Source organism: Propithecus coquereli, unplaced genomic scaffold (genome assembly GCF_000956105.1).
Source record: "Propithecus coquereli isolate 6110/MARCELLA unplaced genomic scaffold, Pcoq_1.0 Scaffold350, whole genome shotgun sequence".
Classification (NCBI taxonomy): Eukaryota; Metazoa; Chordata; class Mammalia; order Primates; family Indriidae; genus Propithecus; species Propithecus coquereli.
Genome location: NW_012149175.1, coordinates 645,461 through 653,962, shown reverse-complemented (window position 1 = coordinate 653,962; position 8,502 = coordinate 645,461). Strand labels below are relative to the sequence as shown.

The 8,502-nt window shown below is 35.4% G+C and overlaps 1 pseudogene; it reads right to left on the bottom strand.

Annotated features, from left to right (window-relative positions):
* Positions 1 to 5,174: 5,174 nt before the first annotated feature.
* LOC105815963 lies at positions 5,175 to 6,038 on the bottom strand (annotated as a pseudogene).
* Positions 6,039 to 8,502: the final 2,464 nt, after the last annotated feature.

Here is an 8,502-nt window from a genome sequence, read left to right as displayed (position 1 = left end):
CTAAATATTTTGATCTTTATTCTAAGCACAACAGGAAGCTTTTGAAGACTTCTAAGCAGAGAAGTGATGTGATTAGAGAAATGTTTTTAAATGATTATTTTGATTACAGTGAGAAGATTGAAAAGAAGGAAGGTTAAGAGGGCAAGTGAGTTGGCCTTCTAGAAGTATAAGTTTGAACACTCCTGCAGTGGTCTAATCAAGAGGAGATAATAGCTTGAACTAGGATAGAAGCCAGGGAGATAAAACATATACTCTGGAGATAAAAAGAATCAGAGTTGGTGACAGTTTTAATATCAGGGTTGGGCAAGTTGATTGAGAGAAAAATGTTATTCATATTTTTCACTTGGCCAATGATAACTGCCATTCATTACAATTTGTTAAATGACAAAGCCATTTACCAAGAAAGTTGGATTGGGATAGAAATTGGAATGCTCAAGGATGGAGAAAAAGATTCAGTTTGAAACATGTTAAGTTTGAGATTTTTGTGAGACTTTGTATTCAAACATCAGAATGTCATTTAAACATACTAGCCTAGAGCTCAAATAAGATGCTGGCTAGCAATCTAAATCTAAGAGCCTTGACATCAATGTGATATTTACAAACATAATTGTTGCTAAGATCACTTAGAAAGGCAGTACAGAAGGAGGAGAAATAGGGGTATGTGTGGAATGTCAACAAATCACATACAAACTTACCTACAATTTACATTTCCAGAGAAAGAGAATGCAAATTTGGGGTCTGTTATAATTCATTTTAATATCATTCTGATATTATACATTAAACCAAAAGAATTAGAATAAAGCAGACAGGGTTATCTATTATCAACCTTGATAAAAAAGTTGACTTAAGTACAAATACTTCCTTTTCTGTGGATGTCGATGTTATTAAGAAAATTCGAAAGGAGTTCCTAGGAATCAGTGCATTTAAGAAGTAACATGATTATTTGACACATTGAAGAGTAAATGGTAACTTACCATGATAATCAACTCAAATTGATTACTACTTTCTTGTATATTGTTAAATAAGCTATTAAATTAAATTTTCCTGTTTAGATTAAGAGCAGTGACTACATTTTCTGGCTCTGTAAGGCTACTAAGCTACAGGAAAGATTTTGCTTTCAGAGTACAATCAAAAAGGATATTGTAAGAGAATTTCTCAGGCCAAAAGAGTTTATTTAGAAAGTTAAAATATTATTGCCCAACATAAACACTAGTATGTTAATTACTGTCTTCAAGTATTTAGTGTCAACGAAAACCTTTCCAAGTTTCTCAAGGGTGCTTCCAGAAAGAGCCCTATATCTAATTTTGAGGAAGTATGAAGCAGGCAACTTTAGATGCTTTCAAATATTTCAAGCCAGGAAATCTTGCAGGCTAGGAAACCTCCTACTACATTTGTCATATTAAAATCCAATTATGCACAGAGAAAAGACAAAGAAACATAGTAAATTGGAGAACAACATATGTTCAGCATATCACAAATATTACGAACAGGCTTGAATATCACATATTAGTTAAAGCTTCCAAGTTTTTGGGTTTTTTGTGGTTTTTTTTTTTTTGAAATCTGAAGAAAGACAAGCAGTGAAAGTTAAACAAATTAAACAAAATAAAACTCACAGTTTTAAAAATTGGAGTCTAATTCATCATCTCATTTTCTATATCATGACATTCTGTTGTATAATACACATTCTACTTCATGGCCACCTAGCACAAGACTAGAAATATGATGGACTTGTAGGTACTGTAAATATTCTCAGGCTATATCTCTGTAGAAGTTAAAAAAAAAGAACAAATCAGAATATATCAGTGTAAACAAAGTTCTTTTAAAAGTAGTAAATTTGGGTGGATCATTTCAGTTAGATCTTTCTTGAACCAGATTATGTTTTAAAACAATTGAAGCTTTAGCCAAAGTGACAAAACTAAGACGATTCAGTTTGTAGATCTTTAGAAACAATATTTGAAGTTATACTGTGATTAGTGAAAGAGACAAGGGATTTTCATTTCAAAAAATGCCACTTTGAGCTTAAAAGTGAGATTAAATGTCAAAGATATACTGCCGGGGTCATGTCCTAGAAAACCACCACCTCAGACTTTACACATAAACAAAGCCCCAGTCAGACACCTAAGCACAAAAGATGAATGTGCCCAAGCCCAGATCAGGTCCTTCTTGATTCTCACCTCGTGTTTTGCAACAGTTTCCTAAGGAGCTTTTCACTCCCTGAGAACAGTCCTTCTTTGAGAACTTCTTCCTGATCAAACCTTGTCTTGAATTTTCTGATCCTGCTGTTTTGTTTAATCAGGTTAGTTCAGCTGGGAGTGACATGTCCTAAATCTTTGCTTATTGAAATCTTATTCAGCTTTCAAATTTCTGCACAGAGAATAAATGCCCCATATTCCTCACTGTTAGAAATAATTTTCCTGGTGCTTTCATCTATAATGTCTTCATCAATGGCAGCGGCATCTGTCAGACACCTACTTTGTGCCAGGCACTGTGTTAACTAGAAGTGTTAAATTATTTCTAGTTGCTTCCAAATCCCCTAGTTAGCCTGACCTGAGGTGTTGTTCTGCAGAACCGTAAGTTCCCTCCAGGCAGACACTGAACTTTATTTATCTTTTTATCCTTTAGCACTTAGCAGAGCCTCTAGCCTTGCACAAAACAGAGCATCAGTAAATAGTGGTTGAATGTGTGAGACCCTCTTTTCATCCTTTTTCTCCTAATTAACATTATAAACTATCAAGTACTCATCCAGAATGGACAATACAGTAAGTGCTGAAAACCATTTCCATAGCAGTTTGTTTGTTCATGGCCAGGTATTTGACATCTTTGGAGAATTACACGTGGCTCTATTAGCTACAGTTTGCAGCTGGTTGAGTTCCTTCAGTGGATGCAGGGAATGATGTAACAGGTGACTTGGTGTTTGGATTTTGGTCTAACTGAAGTTGAGATTGTGACAGTTGGTAGAACTCATTCGTTAGAGAGGGCCTGGATGGTAGAAGTAACAGGAGAAAGAATATATTAGCCTTCCTTGGAGGGAGAAGGGACCTCCACAACAAGAAACAGTGACTTGGAAACTCCCTATTACGGCATTCAGGGCCTGTAAGGATTGGGCCCCTGTTTATCTCTCTAGCTCACGGTGCCCATCTTTTGTATTCCAAGCTCCAAACATAATGAACAATAGCATTTGCCTTCCTCTGGATAAGGCAAGCTTTCTCTTATCTAACTTTGGACATGCTGTTTCTCAGTCTAGTAAGCCCTCTGTCTCTCATTTCTCTATATTCTCTTTCATTCCAGGAATGCTAATATGTAGGCAGGTCTAATCAGTTTAATTGTCACCTCCTCCAGGAAGTCTTTATTGTCCCCTAGCACCCAGTGCTTCTCCCTATCATAACACTTTTCACATTGTATTTTTCTTGCGTTGAACTTCTCTCTCACCCCTAGACTATCAACATCTAGGTTATTGATCGCTGTGATGGTTACTTTTATATGTCAACTTGGCTAGGCCACAGCACCAAGATACTTGATTAAATATTATTATAGATGTCACTTAGAAAGTATTTTTTTAAGTGAGATTAACATTTAAATCAGCAGAATTTGAGTAAAGCAGCTTACCCTCCACAATGTGAGTGGGCCCCATCCACAGTTGAGACTTTAATAAAAAAAAGACTAACCTCTCCAGAGGAAAAGGGAATTCCTCCAGCAGACTGCCTTCAAACTCGAACTGCAATTTCTCCCTGGTCTCCAGCCTGCTGGCCTACCCTGCAGATTTTGGGCTTGCTAACCTCCATAATTGCGTGAGCCAATTCCTTAAATTCTCTCTCTAGATAGGTAGACAGAAATAGATATGTATATGTATGTAGATGTAATAATATAGAATCAGTTCTCTATCTCTAATATCTTATGTATCTGTCTGTCTATCTCAGTCCCTTTTCTCTGGAGAATCCTGACTAATACAGTCACAAGTGTATCTAGCACTGAGCTTAGTGACTGGAATGTAGAGCAGATCAAATAAAATTTGATTAAGTTGAATTAGGTTAAATTGATCTGACTTGCAGGAGAGAAAATCATTGCAGACATAATGTCAAGGCTTCTCTCTTAGGAGAAAGGAGCCTGCTCAGGTCAAGCCAGTGTAAACAATGATTGATTTCACTAGCTTGAGAGTTTCTTTCTCCTGTTCTAATGAAGGGAACAGAGGAAATGAAGGGTAATGCAATTGCCCACCGTTAACACTTTAGCCCTGACTTGCAAATAATTGGCACTTTATTTGGTGAAAAAATATGTTTTCCTCAATCATAATTGGCTTGTTCAATAGTCTTAAATGCAAAATTCTTATAATCTGACTCAGAAAGGCAGGTACCTGGCCCTAGTCTTGGCGGGAGTATGCTAGGTTTCTTAAGTCATTATGAAGGAGACACTCAGAAAGAAAATTCAGCCTTTCTGTCTCCCAACATCTTCATCACTACAATTTAAAATTTATCACGCAACCTAGAATTATAAAGATTTTAGGCTTTAACAGAATTCTCAGAGTATGGGATAGGTCCTTAAGTATCCAATGTGAATGAGGAGATGGTTAGAGAAAATGACCTGGTAAAAGACTTCCTTGTTAAAGATTCAAGTTAAACAACTCATAAAGGGCATGCTGGGTATTTACTAACCCATGGAAGTGTTTGGATGGGCATGGATGAAAAATTATGGCAGAGTTTAGGATTTAGTATAGTTAATTTGTCAGTCTTGAAGGTAGTTAGTTGTCTTTTGTGTGCCATGAAAAAAATGGGGAGGTCATTGGGCCCAGATTTTAACTTCCTTCTTTAAATGAGACTGATTTGTCCAGCTTTTCACTAACTTTGATAACTCCCGGCTTCCTTTCCAGAGAAAAAGTGAAATAAAACAAGCAAAGGATGATTGAGCTATTAACAAGCCAAAAAGCTGTTGGTATCAGGAAATAACAGATGAGAAAATAAGGGAAAAGGAAACTTGCATATCTACAAACTGGATAGTTCATTCCATTCCAAAACCAGCATCATTGTTTTCTAATAAACAGTTTCTCAGTTATATATTCTTATTCACAATCTAATCTTTTTTTCTGTTTTAGTTGCTTATTCAATAAGTTTATTGTCTGTATTTTGAAAATCCTCATTAAAAATTGCTGTTCGGTTTAGCTTTCAGCATCCTGCTCCTGAGCTCTGAGGAAGCTTGCCTTCTTTTGAGCTACCCGATCTTTCTTCTGGGCAAAGGACATTTTGGACGGTTCCATCTCTTCTTCTTAACTTCTTTCTTGGGCTTCTTCTCATACACTGGATTATCTCGTATAGCAGCATGGGCTTTCTTATACATCTCCTCCATGTCTGGAGTAATGTTGTTCTTTATGTATTGAGAGAACTGTTTCTTGTAAGCATCTTCATCTTCTTCCATTAGATAACGCATATAATCTGCAACATTCTGATCCACGGTGTGCTTCCGGTGTACTTCAGCATTAAATTCCTTGCTTTCAGAATAATAACCGGGGAATCGTTTCGTACTGTGAGGAATAGACAAACCTCCATCCACAGGCCCCTTCAGGGCCCCAAAAGCTTTATTGCCAGTGGTAGTTCTGGCAAGGCCTGCATCCAAATAGCACGTAAAAGCACCAGGCTGGCGGTCAATGCTTTCCACATTGTATTCATTTCCTGTCATTTCCACTTGGCCCTCACAGATCTTGTCCATGGCAAACCTATTGAGAAGCCTGCCGGCCAGCAGCAGGCCAGTACAATATGCTGCAGCATAATTTGTCAGGCCAACTTTCACATCGTATTTTGGTAGTTCATGTGCATAAGCTGCATAGGCTATCATATCCCCTTCTACACTAGCATAAGCAATCTGACAAATGATGTCTCTGTTAGTCACATGAACTATCATTCTGTATTTGGGTGTGTTGTACTTATTTTTATCCTGTATCACCAAGCGTTTCCAAGCATAGTAATCAGTTTTACCCTCTCGTCGTCTTCTGAATTTCACTTGGTATCTCTTAAAGTAGGCCTTAGTCTTGACAACTTTAACAAACCGCACCCTGCCGAATACTTGCAGGCCCAGCAGCGCTAGGGCGGGGTGGAAAAGGCACCATCTAATCTTTTTAAAACTTTGATTCTACTTGCAAAATTTTAATCTGCCTCCAAGTTTTCTTTTTATGTTAGTTGGAAAAGTTTTTCCAAAAAGTCTTATGAATTATAAGTAAATATATTTTGGTTTTCCCAAACAAATAAAAGCTACAGTGACAATTTTCCTCTGTTATTTTCACTGCAGGTATGTGAAAGCATATTTTGAACGTGATCTGCATAGCATGTCAAAAATAGGTCAGTCTCCTTAATGTTATATAATACCTTAAACCAGTCAACCATATGTTGTCCACTAAATAAAACGGAAAGTAGTTTATTTGAAAACCAAAAAAAACAAGCAGCACATTCTGTATTAACTTTAATTTCCCATGCTCTTACAGCTTTATAGTTATTTACAGATCTTTTCCCAGAATAATTTGTAGTTTAAGTGGCTAAAGTTTAAAGCGATGGGAAATGACTTGATGTATCTTTCACTGTGGGGTCCTTTTCCTTTTCTTTCCTCATCCACTTGAATAAAAAAAAGGATATGCATAAATAATGCAGATAGCTTTTGAGTGGGAAGCTGTGACCCTCACTGATTGAGCATCATTGAAATAGTTTTTATACAGCATTTTAAATTCCAATTATGCTTTTGCATGTATAACCATAATCATTCTCAGAATCAATGCCAATGTTTAGTGATGATCAAGTAAAGGCTCTGCCTTACCAAAACATAAAATAAAACAAAGAAATACTCCAAGAAATAAAAAACAACAACAAAAATATTCACCTAAGACTTATGTCGAGAAGAATTCAGATAGAAAAATCTTCTGATGGGGAAGGATGACCAAAAAATGGGCCTTTCTTTGCCCCTAAGAAAATTTTTTTATTTTTTTGGAGGATTCTTTCAATTGGACTACTGCCTGGCTCTCGGGGTGGGAGGTGGGAAGATTACATATAAATTCCAGAAAAGTATTCGTCTTTCCTATCCTTATGGCCTTGTTTATTTTGGCATGACTAAGTCAGAATAACCTTGTCAAAGAAGAGCTCGGCAACTAAACGCTAAAGAAAAAAATAGACCTGACATTTCCCTCTTCTTCTTTTTTACTTTTCTTTTCTCCTTTCCTTCTCTTCCTTTTTTTTGTTTTGCTTTTCTTCCCTCTCTCCTTCTCTTCTCAAGAAGAAAATTATGAGAGTGTACTGTTACACCTAAAAAAAATTTTAAGAGACAGGAAAATATGACTCTTCAAGAATCACTGGGAAAATATATTACAGAATCAAGATATCTAAATCTATATGTTTTTCCAGCAACTAGAACATTTTACTTCTTTTCAAAGTTATACTTGTCATGATTGCATTGGGCTTTATGTTACATATTTACATTGTTTGGGTTAGATTTGTTCTAGCAGTTCTAGCTGCTATTATACTTCAATTAATATTTCCCAATGCTCTCTCGCAGATGAGCAATCTGAAGGTGAATATCCATTCACCATTTTCGATCCTCTCCATGAGAGTGGCATGTGCAGGCTGCTTCTAGTCTACCGTCTTGGCACCCCTCCCTATTTTTTTTTTTATTCTTGTGATCAAAAGCCCTAAGTGTTAAAAATTTCTTTCGGTTTACTTATCTTTACAATTATTATTAGCAAGTAATGATCAAACTCATATAAGTTTTTATAATTTTAAAACAAAAAGTAAATGTTATTTGAGTGCACATATTGATGAGATAGATGGGGCTGCTTTTTCTCAATTAGTTTATATATTTGGCAATAGTGTTTATCTTATTTATCTTATTGTTAGAATTAGCTAGGATTAGAATTCAAATCCAATTATATCCTATTTTTCATTTTTATAGATATAAATCCTAAGAAACATTTGTTACGTGACTAAATGGAAATGAAAGATACTTTGTTAAAGCACTTTCACTGAATTATTTAAAACTTCCAAGTAACACGCAATAAAAAGTCACATGCCAATCTATTATCAAAAATAATTTCTAATTATCTAACATTTGACAACTAAATTATTTTTTTCTTAATTTAATTGAAAGCCAAGATTTTGAAACCATTTGACATTAAAATTATTTTTTACCCAGTTATTACAGTCACTCAATTTCTTAGTTTTGGGGAAGTCTATCAAAAAGACTCTACCAAAACTTTTCAAACAACATAATTATACCCATTATACCCATTATACTTTCACTATGGGGTACCTTACTTAACCTAATACACTCCAAAGCAGTAGAAAAATTCTAAATATTATTAATATAAATATATATTTGCACACACTACATAGGTTTATCATTATCACATTTTTAAATTCTATTTTTATCAAAACATTGGAACTATAGATTTAACTCATTTTTGAAAAATGATCACCATATAAATTAATTGGCAAAACCGATCCTAATGTTCAAGGCAACCAACAAATTCAGATCTAC